General features: G+C 43.3%; 1 long non-coding RNA gene across 1 annotated transcript; it reads left to right on the forward strand.

Moving 5' to 3' along the window:
- The first annotated feature begins 8,459 nt into the window (after window positions 1-8,459).
- LOC128932445 (uncharacterized) lies at window positions 8,460-10,746 on the forward strand. The gene is made up of 2 exons (XR_008482326.2): window positions 8,460-8,729; window positions 8,824-10,746. It is a non-coding gene; the product is annotated as an uncharacterized LOC128932445 (long non-coding RNA).
- The last annotated feature ends 10,735 nt before the right edge of the window (window positions 10,747-21,481 follow it).

Genomic DNA, 21,481 nt, shown 5'->3' on the forward strand with positions numbered 1-21,481 from the left:
TGACACTGAAGTGAGTAACAATGACCATATTGACTTCAGCGCCCCCACTGTGGGACTGGCTGCTGCACACACTTCCAATTTCCTAAGCATTTCTTTGTCAATTGGCATCAGATAATGGGCACTTAAAGTGAGGCTATTTCCTGTCCATTTTCTTACCTCATTACTCTGATTATTGTGGAATGACACCCCTTGAACTTTACTTTATGATCAGAGACAGGGAAAGACCAGCAAGGTCTCGGCCTTCTTGTCCCCTTCCCCTCCTTCCCAACTGTAGACACCGTGCAGAGCCATTCCGCGGAATCTGTTTCTCAGGACAGGAAAAGACTTTATTACTGAAGAAAACAAAAGCAGTTCTGAAGGGTTTGAGAGCTGTAACTCAAAGCACACTGTTTAATAATGACATCAGAATCAAACGGTTCTGGGCAACTAAGCATCCTGACCTGGGATTGCAAGCATAAGCTTCTAAATCTCAAGTTTGAAAATGGAGCGACTTCTTTGTTTTTTGAAGGCTCTGAAGAAATCTGTGGGTACACCGTGTTCGACGGGCTTTCGTTTGCACCAAATTAAGCTTTGAAGTGAGTGCTCCTTGCAAAGCCTGAGGAAAGCTGATGCCTCAGTGGGCGCTTTTTATTTTTATTTTTCTCATCTTAGAGATGTGAGTTGATTTATGAAGTGCTGGCTGATCTTCCTAAATGACAGGCTGTTGGAGATACTGCATTCGCTGTGACTGGGAAGGTGCCCGCGTTGCCATTTCTGTGGAGTCTTCCCTGGGCGCAGCTCTCCTCACGTGAAGGAGGACTCTCTTTTCTGCAGAAATGGCCATTCTGGAATCTGAGGACTTCACTTAGCTGTCGTTTCCAGTCATCTCTGCTTCTGCGGTGTTATGAAGCACGTGCTTTCTTTTTACCGCCTTAAACTTTGTTTACTTACTGAATTTCTCTGTTACCTCCTGGAAATGAAGAATGGTATACACACGTACCGGTACACATTTATACAGCTAAGCTATCTATTGGCTAACCTATCAAAATAGCCACAGCAAAAGAAAACAAGCCTTATTCTGTCTCCCAGATGAATGATAGAAAAAGACTCACTGTCACATAAAAATGTAATACGTTGCAAGCTCCTTCAATATCTAGTTATGACAATTTTAGTAAATGGATTGTTAGATATTTTCTCTTTTAAAATGACTCAGAATCTGAAGATGGGTGATAGGTTCTGTTTTTGTAACAATCAGTATTTTGACTATGTTAACCATAAACATCACATTTCTTAACCTTCTTTCACTATCCAAGTCATTCAAAGTGAACGTCTAAATTATAACATTCATGATGACACAAATTTTTCGTTCCATCAACTGATTTGTGTCAATTCCAATGCCAAACTAATGCGAATTCAGGCATAGCTACGTATGAAATATAGCGGGCCGGGCACGGCGGCTCAGCCTGGAATCCCAGCACTTTGGGAGGCCGAGGCGGGTGAATCACGAGGTCAAGAGATCGAGACCATCCTGGTCAACATGGTGAAACCCCGTCTCTACTAAAAATACAAAAAATTAGCTGGGCACGGTGGCGCGTCCCTGTAATCCCAGCTACTCGGGAGGCTGAGGCAGGAGAATTGCCTGAACCCAGGAGGCGGAGGTTGCGGTGAGCCGAGATCGCACCATTGCACTCCGGCCTGGGTAACAAGAGCAAAACTCTGTCTCAAAAAAAAAAGAAAGAAATATAGTGTCAGTCTTTGTCCTCCCTTTTTTTCCAAGTCAATCTTCAACACCGTATTTCACACTTAGCTCTGCCTGAATTGGCCTTAGTTCTGAAGAGCCTGGACATTTTGGCTTAATATCCTTTAAAAGAAAATGATACCCCAAGGTAGTTGCCCTGTCCACTGCCTCAGTAACTTTTCTAGTCCTGAGGTCCCATTCAAGCCTCCTTGACATTGCAACGTCTTCCCAAGCTCATCTTCTTGTCGTAGCATGCCCTCACTGCTGAGCTGTTACCTTGCCTTGAAGACTCTCTGTGGTTGAGCAGTGATTTACTGATTAGATTGCACAGGGAAATGGATGGTTGTCTTTATTCCCACGCAGTTGATTTTTTTCTCACTTTGCATGGGAAGAACCAAAGTGCAGTTAAAAAAAAAAACAAAAGCAGTGTCTCATTCAAGCCCACACACCTGATAAGATTAGGTGGAACTAGAATCCCTATCTTTGTGTCGATCTGGGCTCCTTTCAGCAGGCCACACGTGGCCTTGGGCTATCATTTGGGTGCATATTTCACAGGGGTGTATCTTGGTGCCGTTTATCGTGGTGCTACTTTTTATACCTTTGAAGCCCTCCCAGAGCCTAGCTGAGTGCTGGGGATGCTAACGCAAGTGTTACTGAGTGGCTATGGGAAGATGTGAGAAGCAGGCAGTAATTAATAGAAGGACACCATAGTCTTGCTGAGCAAGACAGGCACTGAAGGAAGACCCCCAAAGGCTGGAGGTAACACAGAGCCTCCATGCCTCCCCCAGCTTCCACCATGAGAACAGTTGTCAAAAACGTTTTCATGGGATTCTTAGACTTCTCTGGTTAAATATGCAAAAAACTTTGAACTTTGGCTATTAGCAATTAATGCCTAAAGTACAACCTAAGTACCAGAAATCTAAATACATTTTTCAATGTGTGTCCCCTGAAGAGTGAGGAAACTGATTTATAATTGTCCAACAACATTCTTTTCTCCAAACGGAAAAGCCCTAAGTCCTTTACTTATTCAAGGAGGAAAAACAGTTACCCCATTTGTCTTGTTTTCTAAACATTTGACCATTTTGTTAGCCTCTCTGTGAACTGGCTTTTTGACAGCACCCTTCAATTTTGGAGACTCAGCTCGAGGTGGTTATATAATAGTGGCCCAATTGATGTCAAATGCCACTTAAAATGGTCTTCACGTAAACGTGTGGTGACGCTTTATTACCTCTTTCCATAACATGATTCCATTATGAATGTATACTTTCTTACTCATCAGGAACCAGCTCTACGTGTTTCCCAAGGATGGATGGATGTGACATTCTCCTCTCTTGACCCATATTTACTATTCTAGTGATTAATTCTCTGTCTGTATCTCTATTGCATTACTTCCTGTTTGCAACAGAGCAACCACAGAACAGTCTGGAAAAAGCCATTTCTTTCTTCTTTTGATACTTATTTGCATGCTGCTCCAGGGCAGTATGTGCACAGAGCTGCTGTGCAAAGTGGGGTGAGCCTGGAGTCCTCAGGAAACTAACACCAGCTTATAATACCCCGGAGTTGGCATCAGCCACAGAGGGGGTGAAGGAAAGGGGAGCAGGCCTGACTACTTCACTGACTCATCCTGCCTCCTTTCCCAAGTCACTTCCTGTCACAGCAAGAACTTCCTGGTAGTTCCACGTAAGTGGAGCTCTTCCGGACATATACAGGGCGAGGTCAGCAACACACGTCTTCCCTTTAATAGTTTCCAATTTACTACCATTGCGAGCTGGGAAATTTAATATGTGTGTCTTGGATGGCGGGAGCAAAAAATCCCATTTAGCCTGAACAAAACCCACTCTTGTCCTGGTATGCTTTACCTATTTGTCTATTCATTCATGCATTCATTCATTCATTCACTCTGTCAACACACTTATGGTAAACCCCTGTGTAAAGTGTAACGCTTGTGTCTAGGCCTGCAAATAACCCCACGTTAAGAAGTTCGTCATCAGCAGGTTTCTCAGAAAACTCTGCCAGTGCCTCCCACGACCCAAGCAGAGGAAGCAGGTGCATCTTGGAGAGATTTTCAAATATAATCTAGTATCGGGCCTCATGCTGCCTTGACAGTAATATAGGTTAACTCCAGGCAGGCTGCAAGTTACAGCAGATTGAGCGTGAACTCACAAGCCAGCAAGTCAAGCCATGGCATTCAGTAGTTGAGTAAACTTGGGCACGTTACCCAAACCTTTAAACTGTGAAGTGGAGCTAAAAATCAAACTCCTTCCAAAGGGTTGTTATGACAATTAAATGCAATGCTTTATATGAAGTACTTAGTATAACTACATGCAGGAAGGATTCACTCAAGTTTTGTGGCTCTTTTTATTGAAAGCAAACACTTCAAAAACAAAACCCTTTACCTATTTAATCTGAAGCAATATTCTGCACAAAATGACACTTTTATAATTAGTTGCTATGGTTATTCACAAATCTTTGAATAAGAACTAGTAGGAGAAACAGGAACACTTAACACTGTTGGTGGGAGTATAAATTAGTTAAACCATTGTGGAAGACAGTGTGGCGATTCCTCAAGGATTTAGAAATAGAAATTCCATTTGACCCAGCAATCCCATTACTGGGTATATACCCAAAGGATTATAAATTGTTCTATTGTAAAGACACATGCACACGAATGTTCATTGCAGCACTGTTTATGATAGCAAAGACTTGGAACCAACCCAAATGCCCATCAACGATAGACTGGACAAAGAAAATGTGGCACATATACACCATGGAATACTATGCAGCCATAAAAAAGGATGAGTTTGTGTCCTTTGTAGGGACATGGATGAAACCGGAAACCATCATTCTCAGCAAACTGACACAGAACAGAAAATCAAACACCACATGTTCTCACTCATAGGCGGGTGTTGAACAATGAGAACACATGGACACAGGGAGGAGAGCATCACACACTGTCAGCTGCGGGGAGCTACGGGAGGGACAGTGGGGATGGGGAGGGTGGGGAGGGATAACATGGGGAGAAATGCCAGATATAGATGATGGGGGGATGGAGGCAGCAAACCACCTTTCCATGTATGTACCTATGCAACCACCCTGCATAATCTGCATATGTACCCCAGAACCTAAAGTACAATAAAAATAAATAAATAAGTAAATAAATAAAATTAAACAAAAAAAGAACTAGTAACTAAAATAGGCCAGTATTGACAAGACTGACTTGGTGATGCTAGAAACTGCAGCAGATCTGTTGTGAATTCATACACTCTTGTCCATGGTACGCTTCACCTGTGTGTCTGTTCATCCATCCCATGGCTTATTGAATCCAGGAAATCAGTAGAGGAGCTTTGCTGTTGTTACTGCTGCTGTTTTGCTTCTTAATAATGAAAAACTGAGGCAAATGACACAGATCAGCAGGGGCCACACACATGCAGCAATTCCTTCCTGAATCCACATTTTGAAGACCTTGCCTGCTGCTCATGAACTTATGCTGGAAGCCGTGCAGGAAGTCAAGTCATTAAAGGACTCTGTGAACACTGTTGTGGCACTTTTTATCTTTTCCAAGTGAGGATCTGGGCATGAGGAAGCAAACACTGGACCAGTCACGCCTCCTGAGCTTAGGTGAGACACATGGGACCTTTCACCTCCTCCTCACACAGGGTGGCTGGCCGTGGCCAGAGTGTCCATGAGTCTTTGGCACTTGCAGCTGTCATTGGACCCTGGTGAAATCAGATCTAAGGCCCAGGGTAGTTCTGGGGAACAGGTGCCTGCACGGCCCATATCAACTGCATTTTGTGAGGGCCACATAATCCCAGTGACTAGGTGGTCTAAATGATGGAATTACACTGGGCCCTCTGAGATCAATTTGTTAATCCATGTGGGCACTAATTCTTTCTTTCTTTCTTTCTTTCGTTCTTTCTTTCTTTCTTTCTTTCTTTCTTCCTTTCTTTCTTTCTTTTTCTTTCTTTCCTTCTTTCTTTCTTTCCTTCCTTCTTTCTTCTTTCTCCTTTCTTTCTTTTTCCTACCTTCCTTCTTTCTTTTTTCCTTCCTTCTCTTCCTTCTCTCCTTCCTCCTTCCTTTCCTTTTCTTCCTTCTTGTTTTCATTTCTTTTCTCTTCTGTCTCATGCACTCCTTTCCCCCACCCGTGCCCTGTGTCATTCAGAGGGCCCATTATCCTCCAGCACCCATTACACTTCCAGGACTATGAAGAGCAGTTTATAGATTCTCTCTGGCTAGAACTAGGGAAATACTACAGGGTTCTAAAAACAGCTGTGTGTGTGTGTGTGTGTGTGCAGGAAAAACTCTTTAGTTTGAATAAGATATTGGAAAAGAAAAGACATTTTTAGTTTGGTTCAGAGCAATTATAAAAGGTCTCCTAGGTTGTGGCTGATAATATGGTATTAGAGTCAACACAGAGGCTCCTTAGCTACAGGCTGGTTCTGCATTCTTTGTGAAGTGAAACTTATACTTTGTATTTCTCAACTGTGTGGACAGAGCACTCGTTTCTATTCTTGGCCATTTGCTCTGTTCTTGTGTCACAGGTTTACCTGGCGAGGCAGAAATTTTCCTTCCAACATCTCTCCATAGATGTACGTGTATATAAAGTTCCCAGATCATTTGAGGTGTGCTTTTTATGCCCACAGCTGTCACCGCCGCAGAAACTGTGTCCCTCATGCTGCAGTATCTCAGAAACAGCAGCATTTAATCGTCTCATCCTCTGATGTGAAGGTGTCGATGGTTTAATATGTACACATCACAGATTTCAAATTTTGCTGTTGAAATTCAGTCTTCAGCAGAAACCTAGCTGTCTCTTTGACTTGAAATGTGTTCTAAAATGTATAATAAAGGTCTATTAAACAAACAAAAAAGAAACCATGGATGCCTCAGTATTTCCCCCAAACGCTCACTACAGATCTTGAAAGCGAACCCAGATGCCTCAGTATTTCCCCCAAACACTCAGTACAGATCTTGAAAGCGAACCCAGATGCCTCAGTATTTCCCCCAAACGCTCCAGAAATCCTTGACCACAACCAGTGAGACTTTATTTGAATTCTGTGGCATCAAATGCACTGTTCTACATGAAGGGCCAGTTTGCTACAAATAAGGAATGACCCTGACATTCTTTCCCACCTGTCTCTTAACCTTAGGTCACAGTCCTTCTATATTTTTTGCACCCATTTTACTTTCCTCTGAAATCTGTCAAATGGAAATAAGACTCCATGTTGCTCCATACAGCCTCACCTAAAGGTTCTACCCCCATGTCTTTGTGTTCAGAAACTGGGGTCAAGAGGGGCCAAAGGGAAATGGAAAGGGCAGGGGGTATAAGCATGCTTAGACGGAGATTGGCGACAGCCACTGGTGATGGACCCTTAAATTAGCAAAGTTCAATCCCACCCCAATTTTCTGAGACCATACTGAGTACCTGGAGGAGTTGCCTTAGGAATGTACCCACAGCTAATGAAAGGTGACCCTTCCTGCGACTCTCCTGCCTCTTCAAACAAACAAGTTCTTCCCAAAGTAATTGGTCCCCGGCTCCTATCCTGTCCTTTGAACCTGCCACCATGCACTTTTGCCCCAGGGGACGTCAGGCTGGGTTTCAAATTTCACTGGTATGCATTAGCTTTTCCTTTTATGATAAAAAGCTCAGACATCAGGACTCTTTGCTGGACAAAGCGGGAGAAACGTGGAGCCTGTTGTCCTTGAACTGAAGACATTAGAGGGACTCTCACTGTGAGACAGACACATAGTCACGTCCATGCCTGCTGGCTGGCGAGGCTGGGACATCACTGTGGGGGTCCATGCCTGTGCACCTTGTGAAGGGGAGAAAGGGCGGCATGGGCTGCCCCCACCCCCACCCTCTCCTTTCCTTTCCTTTCATATTGCTTGCGGAGGGGACAATTTTTGGTGATACTGTGTTAACCAGTCAGAGACTTCATTAGAGTAACAAGATACTGACCGAGTTTATTAAGCTACGAAAAGTGTTGGATAATAGCACGAGATAGTGTTGTCTGTCTTAAGGTGGCTGCCTTATAAAGAAGCTGGAGGAGCCAAAGCCTTAAGCATGGGCCATCACCCTCCAAGGGAGCCACTGCCTGAGGCAGAAGGGGACAGGGAAGGTCCTGGGAACCCCAGGAAAGGAGAAGATGGAGAAAGGCACAGAGAACCCCAGGATCTGCCTGGCAGAAGACCCCAGGAGAAAAAGCAGATGGTCAGTGATCTGCTAAGAGCCTGACTTTTTTCTGATCATGGGGATTCCCTACACAGCTTTCCAGGAGCCAGGACCCGCTAAGGGTTACACAAAACTTCTTCCTACAGTCCCAGCTTAGAGGCTGTTTCGAGAAGGAAATAATATATTGTTCCTAATTGTCCCTGAACCTCAGAAACAGGCAGAATTTTCAGAAGTAGAAAAGTTCCTTTTTGAAGTTTCCTTTCTTGTTAAAGAATAAGTGTGCTAATAACTTTGTTAAGCCCTATCCTATGTTCCTACGTAGCTGTTAGACATGACATGCTTACAGGCACGTAGTGCATTCTGGGTCCTTGCACTTCAACCAAGATATCTGTGCTGGATGTGCTAGCAGGTTAGAATGAACCTTCTGCGAGGACCTTAGACTGCAAAGAAGTGTGTGCCTTAGGCTAGAGTCCTACCCTCCTCCCTACGCTACCAAAGTGCTTCCAGGCGCACAGAGCCAGTGAGTCATTGCAGTGAACGCCCAGGCCCAGAGAGCTGCAGGAAGTGGGTGGAGATGGGCTGGATTCCAGCAGGCAGAGACACCTGCACCCTGTCAAAGAGGTCCCTAGCCACCTGAGGGGAAATCCAGTCTGCAGCCCTATCTCAACCTGTCTTCCAGTCACCTGGCCAGTAAGACGTCAGCGATGGTGAGAGTGATGGCGTGTCTGGAGTGGGGCCTTGACCTGCTGTCCAGATGGGTTTAGAGAGTCTCTGGCTGGAAGAAGGTGGCGGGCTGTCTTGCTGCTCTGATGTGCCTGCCAGGAAAGGGAGAGCCGGGTGTGTCCGGTGAGTGATCTGGGCTGACCAAGGCTGCCGTGGACAGTCTGCCCTCTGAGTTTCCTGCCCTCTGAGTTTCATCTGTCCTTCACTCCTTCTCCAGTGTGTGGCCCGAGTGACTTGGCACCAACTTGTCCCTCAGTCTGAAGACCTCACAGGCCCACTGGGGATATCACATTCCTCTTCTGCTCCAGCTCTGCATAACAAGGACCATGCAAATTTCTTCACTGTGATCTCGTGACACTGAAATCAGCTCAGCCAAGTCCGTGGAAAAGCAATTGGTCACATCCACCATTTTGCTTCATGCAGACCAACCGCCCAGTGCACCCATCTATTTTGGTAGAAATTCACATTGTTTGATAATTGAGATATATGTTTTTTCAGGCAGAGTGTAACTGGCATTTTATCAGGGGCTTTTAGCTCATCAGGATGGTGTTTGCAGAACCTGACAGAGTGATAAATTTTGCTTGTTTTAATCCTTTCCTTTTTTCCCACCAGAGGTTAATTGTTTGACATTCTTTGTTAAACTAACACTTTTGATGGGTTAAGAATCATTAAAGCCACTTAAATAAACAGACTGTTCAGGTAAGAACAGAAAAACTAGCATAGCCACAAGCTATTAACTGGCTGGGTTGGGGCCTGGCCTATTAGGTGATTGACATTCACAGTGACACGGATTCACTGGGAGATTTTTTAAAAACCCATTAACTGCTTAAAAGGAAGTGTTGACTTTCTCTTTCAGGTAGAGGAAGAAAATTCCCTGAAATTTTATCTCACTAAATTATTACAATAAGCCCAATTAAGTAATGTCATATTGTCCTTCAAAGATACCACCTACTTTCATTGCTATTATTTTTAATTTAGTGTTTCACATAAGGAAGAAACATCTGTCTATCTTGTCTCATTGTTGTTCATAGGTTTTTAGAATCGATATTACTCAAGCTTCATAAAATGATTCAGAGGAATATTTGTTTCTATGGTCTAGAAGGGGTGTGATGTCATAGGAGTTATGTATCTCTTTTAGGAATACTTTTACGGTTAGAAAGTTGAATAATGAGAGTGGTAAGGATAGTAGCAATATGAAGGATAATTTGGAATAGGGAGATACTTACTAAATGTTGTGTTCTGCCGAAGCTGAATCTGAGGCAGAATGTGCAGTGCAAGGTAGTATCAGGGATTCACACGCTGTCAGAGGAAGGAGGAGGAAGCTGAATCTGAGGCAGAATGTGCAGTGCAAGGTAGTATCAGGGATTCACACCTTGTCAGAGGAAGGAGGAGGAAGCTGAATCTGAGGCAGAATGTGCAGTGCAAGGTAGTATCAGGGATTCACACGCTGTCAGAGGAAGGAGGAGGAAGCTGAATCTGAGGCAGAATGTGCAGGGCAAGGTAGTATCAGGGATTCACACGCTGTCAGAGGAAGGAGGAGGAAGCTGTCAGGGGTAAAATGAACTGCAGTGCAGATGCGCTGGAAGCCTGGCCTCATTCTTCTAGTGAGTCTTGAGGTTAGTTATTATAAATCCTCAAGCTTTCTTCTTTTCTAAAATATTTTGTCCATGCTTCAGCATTTGACATTTCACATGAATTTTCAAATAAGCCATTGACTCATACAAAAACGTTCAGACAAAACCAGTCTGATTTCGATTGCTTTAAAGCAGTGGAGTAGTCAGGGAGAGGAGAAACCTTAACCCTGCTGAGTTTTCCGAGTGAAAACATGTCCCGTCTCTTTTCCTTTGTTTGTCTTCTTTAATTTCTCTCAGCAGTATTCTGTAATTTTCATCGTACAACTCTTAAAAATATTTCATTATATTCATCCCAAGGCATACTGTATTTTTGATGTCATGATTGTTACCATTTTTTAAATATTAGTTTCTAGTTGTTTGTTGCTAGTATATATAGAAATATAGGCTGGGTGCAGTGGCTCATGCCTATAATTCCAGCACTTTGAGAGGCCAAGGCAGGAGGATCACTTGAGCCCAGGAGTTCGATACCAGCCTGGGCAACATAGTGAGACCTTGTCTCTATGGGGGGGGGGGGGAAAGGCAGGTGTGCAGGTGTCGTGGCATGCACCTGTGGTTCCAGCTACTTAGGAGGCTGAGGTGGGAGGGTCTTGTGAAGTCAAGGCTGCAGTGAGCCATGCTCATGCCCCTGCACTCCAGCCTGGGCTACAGAGCAAGACCCTGCCTCTCTCTATACACAGAATTGAATGTGGTATATTGGCCTTATGTTGTGCCAAGTGGCTAAACTCATTCATTAGTTCTAATGGCACTTGTTTGTTTTTACAATTTCTTCAGAATTTTCTATGTATATAATTACAGTTTACTTCTTTCTACAGTTTATTTTTTTCAATTTGATTTCTTCTTGCAAATATTTTATTTGTGCTTTCATGAAAGTTGTTTTTTTCATCAAGGTTACCGATTTTGTTGGCATAAAATTATTCAAATATTTTTCTTAATAGATTTTTAATATCTGTGGGATCTAAAGTGATGTCCAGTCCTTCATCCATAATATTGCAAATTTGTATCTTCTTTCTTTAAAAAAAAACTCCATCAGTTATGCTAGAGATGAGCAGTTTTATTAATCTTTTCAATAAGTCAGATCTTGGTTTTATTAATTTTCTCTATTTCCTGTTTTCTATTTTGCTAATTGTCACTCATATATTTATTATTTCTTCCCCTTTATTTCTTTCAGGGTTTGATTCTTTTTTTCTAAAGCTTGTGTGATTGATTTTAATCCTCTTCATAAACATTTCCTGTGTATCACTGCTTTGGCTGTACCCCACAAATTGTGCCATATTACATTCTCATTTTAATTTAGTTCACAATATATCATGATTTCTTCTTTCACGCATGTGTTTTTATGAAGTGTATTGTTTCTGCCCCACACTGCCCTGTCATCAAGTCCAGCTGTGAAGGGCTCCTAGCTGTTAGCAGAACAAAGTCCCACTCCTGAGCCTGCCTGACTCCCTCTTCAGTGCCACAGGGAGCTCCACAGGCTTCTCCCCAGCCAAGGTCATGCCTGGCCTCATCTCAGACCTCTGCTTAGGACAAAGGATGTGGCCAGGGTTACTCCCTTCTTCTACCCATTGGTACCTTTGCTTGAAAGAATAGAATTATTTCTCTCCTTGAAGAAACAAAAAACAGAAAACAAACAAACAGAAAAACCGTGTGGTTTCATTTCCAAACATTTGGGGACTTTCCAGATACATTTCTGTTGTTGATTTCTATTTTAATTCCACTATGGTCAAACAAACAAACAAACCATTGTGATTCGAATCCTTTAAAATGTTTTGAGACTTACTTTATAACCAAGTGTGCTGTCTGTCATCGTGAATGTTCCACGTGCGTCTGAACAGCATGTGTGTCCTGCGGGTTGGAACGCGTTGTATATTGAAGCCAGAATCTTCTGTAAAGCTCAGTTAGGTCAGATTGTGTAACAGTGTTTTCCAAGCCCAGTGTACCCCAATTACTTTTTTATTTGTTCTATTATTTTATGAAAAACAGGGGCGAAAAAAATCTGCAAATATATTTACGAACATGTCTATTTCTCCTTCTAGTTCTGCCAGCTTTGCTTCAGGTGTTTGAAGTTCTGTTATTAGATTGGTACAAAAGTAAATGCGATTTTTGCCAGTAAAAGAAATTAAAAGTAATGGCAAAATGCACAATTACTTTTGCACCAACCTGATAGGTACCTAGTAGATACATGCACATTTAGTATTGTATGTCATCTTGATTAAGTAAGCCCTTTATCATTACAATTTTTTTTTTTTTTGAGATGGAGTTTTGCTCTGTCTCCAGGCTGGAGTGCCGTGGTGCAATCTTGGCTCACTGCAACCTCTGTCTCCCAGGTGCAAGTGATTCTCCTGCCTCAGCCTCCTGAGTAACTGGGACTACAGGCAAGTGCCGCCATGCCTAGCTAATTTTTGTATTTTTAGTAGAGACGGGGTTTCGCCATGTTGGCCAGGATGGTCTTGAACTCCTGACTTTGTGATCTGCCTGCCTCGGCCTCCCAAAGTGCTGGGATTACAGGCATGAGCCACGGCACCTGGCTGAATTGGCCTCTCTCTAGTACTACTTGTTGTGTTCTGACTTCTCCACTAACCTGTTTGTGTCTTTACATTTTTGCATTTAAAGATCCCCCTTTTTCTTTTCTCTCTGTTTTTTTCTTTCTTTTCTTTTTGTAGATAGCATATACCTGAGTCTTGTTTTGCTATCCAATCTGAAAATCTCTGTTTTATAGTTGATGTGTTTAGATCAGCACAGCCTAATAGAACTTTTGTGATGATGGTGATGTCCTCTGTCTGCACTGTTCAGGCTGACAATCATACGTGGTTATTGAGCACTGGAGATGTTTCCAGTTTGCCTGAGGACTGAATTTTCCATTTTATTTTAACTAATTAATATAGACTTAAATAATCACATGTGGTTAGTGACTAGCAGATGAGATAATGAAGGTTTAGGTAATTTACATTCATTGTACTTTTTGATTTGAGTTTAAGTGTGCCGTATTTCTACTTGTTTTCTATTTGTTAATCTGATACGTGTTCCTTTTTTTTGGCTTGCCTTTTCAAATTAATTCTGTATTTTTTTGTGATTTCCTTTTGTATTTACAATATATTATTAGATTTTCCATGTTGCTTCATTTGATTGCTCTAGTGTTTAAAATATGTATTTTTAACATCTCACAGTCTACCTTCAAATAATATTATATCATTTAAATACAATGTAATGCTTTATACCCCACGTGCCATCTTCTTGCTGTTGTTGTCATATATTCTATATCTACATATATTATAAACCAGCAAACCAATATTATCACTTTTGCTTTAAATGTTCAACCGTTGGTAAAAAAAAAATTAAAACTAGAAAAACCCTGAGTTTCCTGTTTCTCCCGTATTTCTCATGCTCTTCTTATGTGAATGCAAGTTCCCATTTGAAATTACTGTTCTTTTGCCTGAAAATGTTCCTTTAACATTTCTTGTGGTGAAAGGCATGCTCATGATAAATTACCTGTTATTGTTTGACTGGTAAATATATGAGATAAAATCTGTAAAATTCCAAATGGACAGGTTGTCCTCTTCCAGTCGTTTAAGAATGTAATTCAGTTGTCTTCTGGCTCACACAGTTTTCGACAAATGCGTGTTCTTTTGTTCGTTATATGCCCTTTTGCCTGTGGCTACTTTCAAGATTTTCTCTTTATCACTAGTTTTCCTCGATCTTACTATGACGTGCCATGGTGGGTGCTTTCGGGCTCGCTGGTCTACTAGGATATAGGAATTATAGTCATCAAATTTTAAATACTTCTGGTGTTCTTTCGGATATGATTTCCTACTCCTCTTCTCCTTGCTTTCTCCGACACACATCAAACAAAGGTGGCTTGATGTTGTCTACCAAGAATCTCAGAATCCGGTGGTTATTCTCCATTCTTTTTTCTCTGTATGGACAGTGTCTTTTGAACAGTTTCTTCTGCCATGCCTTTATGTACATTGGTCTTTCACAGCGTCTAATATGCTTTTAGCCCAATTCAGTGGAAGTTTACATTTTAGAGATATGTATCTCTGAAAATTTTATATTTTTGCCTATCTGTTAGTTCTCTCCTCATTATAAAAACGTTTTCCCTTCAATCATTGAACATACTGAGTGTATTTATAATAGCTATTTTAATGGCCCTTTCTGCTAATTTTGCCATGGTTATCATAGCTAGTTGTGTTTTTGTTGACTAAGATTTCTCCTTGTATGTGTTATATCTTCCTTCCTGCTTCCTAATGTGCCAGGTAATTTTTAATTAGATACCAAATGTCAGTTGTTTTAGTGCTAAAAATTTTTTAAAGAGTTCTAGGTGGGATTGCAATCCCTCGGGAGGCTGAGGCAGGAGAGTCACTTGAACTGAGGAGGTGGAGATTGCAGTAAGCCGAGATCACACCATGGCACTCCAGCCTGAGTGACAGAGTAAGATTCCATATCAAAAAAAAAAAAGAGTGCTAGGTGGCTGGGTGTGGCAGCTCACGCTTATAACCCCAGCACTTGGGGAGGCTGAGACAGGTGGATTACTTGAGGGCAGGAGTTCGAGACCAGCCTGGCCAACATGGTGAAATCACGTCTCTACTAAAAACACAAAAATTAGCCAGGCATGGTGGCACGCACCTGTAATCGCATCCACTCAGGAGACTGAGGCAGGAGAATCGCCATGAACCCAGGAGGTGGAGGTTTCAGTGAGCTGGCATTGTGTCACTGCACTCCAGCTTGGGCAGCACAGTGAGACTCCATCTCAACGAAGAAAAAAAAACAGAGGACTGGGCTTTGCTTTGGCAGACACTGCTGTTATTTGCGTACTAAGGCAATATTTTTTGAGGCATATTTTTAATTGTTTGGGAGTAAAAAAAAGAAGTAAAAAAGCTGAGACTTGTTCTATTTTAAACAAGTAAAACTCTGGACAAAATATGAAACAATTATTTGCAGACACCAGAGAGCAGCTTTCTAGGCTTACTGGAAAGCACAATGTTTGCGGCTTCCTTGAGGTTCTTTCTGGGTTAGTTTAGCCCAACTGTGGCACGACCTTTATGGAAACTCTGTTGAAGACTGTGTATTCAGTACACTTTCTCCACTCTGGCTGGTGGCAAGTCGAAGGCTTTCTGACCCCGTCTCAGTAATTCTGGAGATTGTTTGGTACACAGCTCTTTTGTACCTTTCCTGTACCTGGAAACTTTCATCGAACCTCATGGAAATGTACTGTATGTATGTGTAGACTTGTATTCATCCAGCTACTCAAAGGCATTCCTACACCTGTGAAGGTGTCTAAAGCTTTTTCTTTGCATAGCTTCCTCTTCTTTGGTGCTCTGCCGTGAAAAGCCTTCGGTTTCCCCAAACTGTGATTTCTATCTCCTCAGCTCAACGATAGGGCCTTGCTGTGTTGCATTCTTCTCCCTGGACTGCAGTCTGAAATTTGCTTCCGGAAGTAGCCGAGGAGGCCTTGGACTCATCTTGTGTATTTCCTTTTGCCTGGGGCCAAAGGTTTGGTACTTCCTGTTTCCTGCTCTCTACAATTCGTTGTTTCATACTTTGTTCAACTTTTTCCTTGTTTGAAAGAGAACAAGTCTCAGCTATTTTACTCTCTCATAGCCAGAAGCTGCATTTAATTTTCATATTAAATGATATTATAATCATCATTTAGACAATTTTGTACCTTTTTAAAAAAACGGATCTAATCTTTTATCTTCTTTATATACTCTATCGGCTTCCTGTCCAGCATCTGAAGGGGCATTTTAAGATGATCTCAAGTATTTTTTTAGAGAGCATTCAGATTATTTCCATGTTGAAAAACTCATGAAAAACATTTGGGCTTAGGTCTCTGTCCTCACCTTATCTAATAATTTGTTCCAGTTTTCCCCAGTGTGAATTCTGCAAAAGACAAGTCTCTGCAGATGCTGAAGGAAGAGGGCTTGTGGCGGAATAAGGCGGGAATGTTGCATGCTGGATCTTGTTTTTGGAGAACGATAAAGCACCCTGGCATATGAAACCCTTGAGAAATTTTTCATAAAAAACCCCTATTGATCTTTTTTAAACATTTTTTAAGGTTTCATCTAATGGTTTTTGCTTTTTCATTAAACAACACCTAATGCAGGGCTATTTTCAGTTTCAAACAGTAGAGCCTGGAAGCCTGTGCTTTTCCATTGAGATCTGAGCTGAGGACCTGGACTTCTGTAGATGCCCCTGCAATTGTTGGCCACCCCTCAGACACTCCAGCCCTAAAATGTCTGGAAGTATGACTGCAAGAGACAGAATCCCCATTCCAGGGGCAGGGATTAGACTCCACTGAGGTTGGGAAAGGCCTGAGGTCCCAGGGCTGGTAGGTTCCTGAGGGAAGGAGGCTGGGACCAGCAGCCGTGATGTCCATGGTGGCTCCACGAGTCCTGGAGAACCCCTAAGCCCAAATGTTTATCATGAGTCTGAAAACATTGGAAACAATCTTAACGTTCTCTAGGAAAATATGTGAGGTCTAACTAGAATGCCACTCAAGATGCTGGCCAGGAAGCCTGTGTAGAAGACAATCAACATGAAGAATTAGATACGTTTTTAAAAACAAGGTGCAATATTGTATAAATGATCATTATAACCATATATAAAAATTAAATACAGCTCCTGGCTACGAAGAAGTAAAAAAGCTGAGACTTGTTCTATTTTAAACAAGTAAAACTCTGGACAAAATATGAAACAATTATTTGCAGACACCAGAAAGCAGCTTTCTAGGCTTACTGGAAAGCACAATGTTTGCGGCTTCCTTGAGGCTTAACTTCCCACGGGCTGTGGGAGAGGTGGTGGTGGGATCTGGGAGCATGAGGCGTGAGGCTCAGTGGTGGTGGGATCTGGGAGCACAAGGCGTGAGGCTCAGTGGTGGTGGGATCTGGGAGCACAAGGCGTGAGGCTCAGGGTCTTGGCCTGACCTGCTGAAATTGTGGAGAACAGCCCGAAAGAGCACAGACTCTGGTCTCGTAGGTCCCCTCCGTGGTGGCCTGTGTCCTAGACACCATTGCATCCCCATCCTGAAGGGCAGAGTGGCTGAAAGGAAGTGTGGTTAGAGGCAGGTCAGGAGCTGCTATTGGCTTGTGCTGCTGGACCCTCAGGCAGGGAGTCCTATGGGAGAAGCGGAGCCCAGGCCCACCCAGTGCTGCCTTCTGGCACTAAGGCGTCTGGCACATGCCTTTGCAGGTCACAGTTCTGCTACTGGATGCTCCTGGGGAAGGCTGTTGTGTGACAGTCTGGTAATTCTAATAATTCATATGGAGACACATTTCGTTTATGACTTGTCTCTATGTAGTTTCTGGCCCCTGTCATAGGGCTGGGTGTGGGGAGTGTAAAGATGGGTTTACCCCAAAGATTTAGTTGTCCCATGAAGTTTATATCCACCCCAAGGGAAGATATGGATCTGTCAGTAGAGATGACGTCCACCACTGCCACGGGGAGGACCTGCTTGTAGGGACAGCTGATGCAACTGTCCCTATCCAACTAGGACGGGGTCACCCTCCACATGAGAAGGAAGCTACTCTCGTGCTGTGTGGAGGATGGCTGGAGGACAGACTCACTAGGATGGGGGTCACCCTCCACATGAGAGGGAAGCTACTCTCGTGCTGTGTGGAGGATGGCTGGAGGACAGACTCACTAGGATGGGGGTCACCCTCCACATGAGAGGGAAGCTACTCTCGTGCTGTGTGGAGGATGGCTGGAGGACAGACTCACTAGGATGGGGGTCACCCTCCACATGAGAGGGAAGCTACTCTCGTGCTGTGTGGAGGATGGCTGGAGGACAGACTCACTAGGATGGGGGTCACCCTCCACATGTGAGGGAAGCTACTCTCGTGCTGTGTGGAGGATGGCTGGAGGACAGACTCGGGCAGGGAGGTGAACGAGACTGTTACAATGGTCCTGAAGGGACTTGGTGAGGACCAGAACTGAGCCAGTGCAGATGGAAAGAAAGCAAATGTTTAAGAAGTTTTGAGAAAAGCTCAGCAGCCACATCCAGCCCATTGACCTAGTCTGTTCTCCTCCAGGTATCCTATGTCTGGGCCTCAGTAGACTCAGGTTCACCGAAAGCACTGTGCTTTCCAGCCTTCCGGGCATGCTTGAAATGCCATCTGCCCTCTTTGCTCGTTGTGTATGCTTGCTTCGACCGTCTCTTCTCAGATGGCCTTTCTGAAGCTTAACACTCACAGGCACTCCCACTTCCTGGCTAATGAATGCTTTCCAAAACAATGAGTAAGCTTGCGTGAGTGGCGGACCCCACCTGGTAGGATGGACCACCAGCATCTTCTCAGTGGCTGTGCCTGGACACTGATGGGAGTGGCCTCTTCATGCTCTCCCCTTTATAATCCTGTTTTTGCCTCTTACCATCCTCACTGATTTGTTCTGTTTTACACCTTCTTGTGTAAATAAGCCTAAATGAAAGATGCTTAATAAATATTTGTTTAATGAATATAAAAGAAGCAAACCAATGTCCAGCCAGCAGTTCAAAAGCTGATTATGACGTTCCTTTTTCTTTTTTTTTGAGACAGAGTCTCACTCTGTGACCCAGGCTGGAGTACAGTGGCACTATCTCAGCTCACTGCAACCTCTTCCACCCAGATTCAAGCGATTCTCCTACCTCAACCTTCTAAGTAGCTGGGATTACAGGTGTCTGCCACCATTCTCGGCTAATTTTTGTAGTTTTAGTAGAGATGGGTTTCACTATCTTGGCCAGGCTGGTCTTGGACTCCTGCCTGACCTTGTGATCCACCTGCCTCAGCCTCTCAAAGTGCGGGGATTACAGGTGTGAGCCACCACGCCTGGCCTGATTATGACATTTCTTATCTGGAGATAACCAGCAGTGAAGTAGCTCCTCGTCTGTATCAGGTAATTGAGGTGGTCTGTGACAGAACCTCGTCTCCTTGTATGATCCTCCCATGCCTAGGTTGGTGGTGCAGCCGTGGAGGAAAGCCCAGGCTTATTGGTGGAGAGAGGCAGTGCATTAGGGGCAGGTGGCGACAGCTGGTTCAGGTTGCCCTCTCTTGGAGCTCATGTGCGCGGAGCTGTCTCATCATATTGATAGATCTGTGATAAATCTGTAAGGCACATGTGTTATACTTTATGCTGCAGGGCTTAGTCTTCACTGGACATGCCCATTTTCCTTGCCAATGGGTGTTTTCCAAAGCAATAAATAAGATGAATTGAGGAAATGGAGTCTTCACCTACTGAGCTGAACAGTTTATCTGTTTGCACTGACTGTGGCTGGTGGTGTCTGCAGGTCGTGGTGGGCTGAGTGGCAGCCAGGAGGCCTCTGCTACGTTCCCGGGCCCAGTATCTGGCTTGGCCTTTCTACTGGCTTGTTTTTTCATGGAATTTTGAAATTGTTTGCTGGAATTGGCTGCATTAATCAAACAGTCGTTTCTTAGAGACAGTGTTTATGTTTGCTGGAGCCACAGAGGGTTCTGCAGGCAGGGATTTTATTGGCTGAAAGCAAACTCGGAGCCAAAAAGTGAGACACCATGGTTCCACCTCATCACCAAGCCCTGAAGACAAACGCTCACCCCTTCCAGATTTATATTTGGTCTTGTGGCAACGCGGGAAGAAGATTGAGAGAATGTGAGGATGTGAGGAGAGAGAGGAGAGAATTCTGGCTCTCTAAGGTATCAGGTCCGTGCAAAAGAAATGCAGATTTTGCCATTTCAATGCATTTTAGTGCAATTACTTTTGCACCTACCTAATACAAGGAACAGCTGAGGAGAAGACTTGTTTTGAGACCCCATCCAGTAACTAGGGCACCAACAGCAGGGTGACTATGGCAGTAGCTAGCTGGGAGTGATAGAGCTGATAGGGGAGGAGGAAACAAGCCTGAGAAAACAAATAAATGATCTCCAAGCCCAGCTACAGGAGCCTTCAGCCCAGGCAAATTGCCGTGACAGCGAAAAGAATGGCGACGTTGGTCACCAGATCAAGACTTGCACCAGACAATCGAGAGAGTTGCTGAAGCCACCGGAACACTGAATGGAAGCCACCAGAAGGTTGAATGGAAGCCACTGGAACACTGAATGGAAGACTGTACAATGGGTTTGACCTCCTTGTGGTTCCAGAGCCAGATGTGGATTTTCATGCAAAACAGAATGAACTCAACACTCACTCAGGGACTAGGGCACCTCCATCTACTGAGAAGGGAGGTTCACCCTCTTCTGAATTATCACCCACCAAAGTTCAAGGAGCTTCCCTTCAGCCCGAGGACACAACGATATTGTGTATAAGACCTGGGCAGTCTCCAACCAGGCTGGTGCACAGGACACTGCTGGTTACTTGCTAATATTGTTCCCAAATATCTAATTCAACAACGTGGTGCGAATAATCCGTCATAGCTTATTACTTAAGACTGCGTTCACTCCAACACAGCATTCATTGTTTCCCCAGAGAACAAAAGTAATATATGAGTTCTGTAAAAAAATTGAAAGCACAAAAAGGTATAAAAATGAAAATAAAATCATCTATAAACATACAATTCAGATATAGCTTCTGAGAATATTTTAATATTTTTCTTTTCCATTTTCTTAGGCTTTTCCTGTGACCTTTAATAGTCCATGAGAATATAATTTTTATGGATTCATAATACTCTGTATTATGGTTGGGCCATAAATTATTTGGCCACACTTCTGCCATTGGTTATTTAAGTTGCTTGTGCTTTTTTTTTTTTTTTTTTTTTTTTTTAGATAGAGTTTCACTCTTGTCCAGGCTGGAGCTCACTGCAACCTCCACCTCCCAGGTTCGAGCCTCCTGAGTAGCTGAGATTACATGCACTGTCACGCCTGGCTAATTTTTGTATTTTTAGTAGAGACAAGGTTTCACCATGTTATCCAGGCTGGTCTCAAACCCCTGACTTCATGATCCGCCCACCTCTGCCTCCCAAAGTGCTGGGATTACAGGCGTGAGCCACCATGCCCGGCCTTTTCTCAGTGGTATAAGTAAGATTGCATTGGACATCCTTGTACGGAAATCTCTGGCCACACTTTTTATTTGCTTATTTTTTCAGACCATATTTTTAGGGGTGAGGCTGTATGGATGAAGGAATATTCACTTTTTCTGGGATCTTAACACCTAATACTAAAAATAGTCTATAGAGTGCCCAACCAATGCGCTGATTTACCGGGAAAAATAATCAGACTCACGGTGTAGACTTCCAGATTCTGGTTGTTTACGTTTCTTTAAAACTTTTGAACAAATATTGACTTGAAACAGACAAGAAGTGAAATAAAA

Source organism: Callithrix jacchus, chromosome 6, assembly GCF_049354715.1.
Source record: "Callithrix jacchus isolate 240 chromosome 6, calJac240_pri, whole genome shotgun sequence".
Lineage (NCBI taxonomy): Eukaryota > Metazoa > Chordata > Mammalia > Primates > Cebidae > Callithrix > Callithrix jacchus.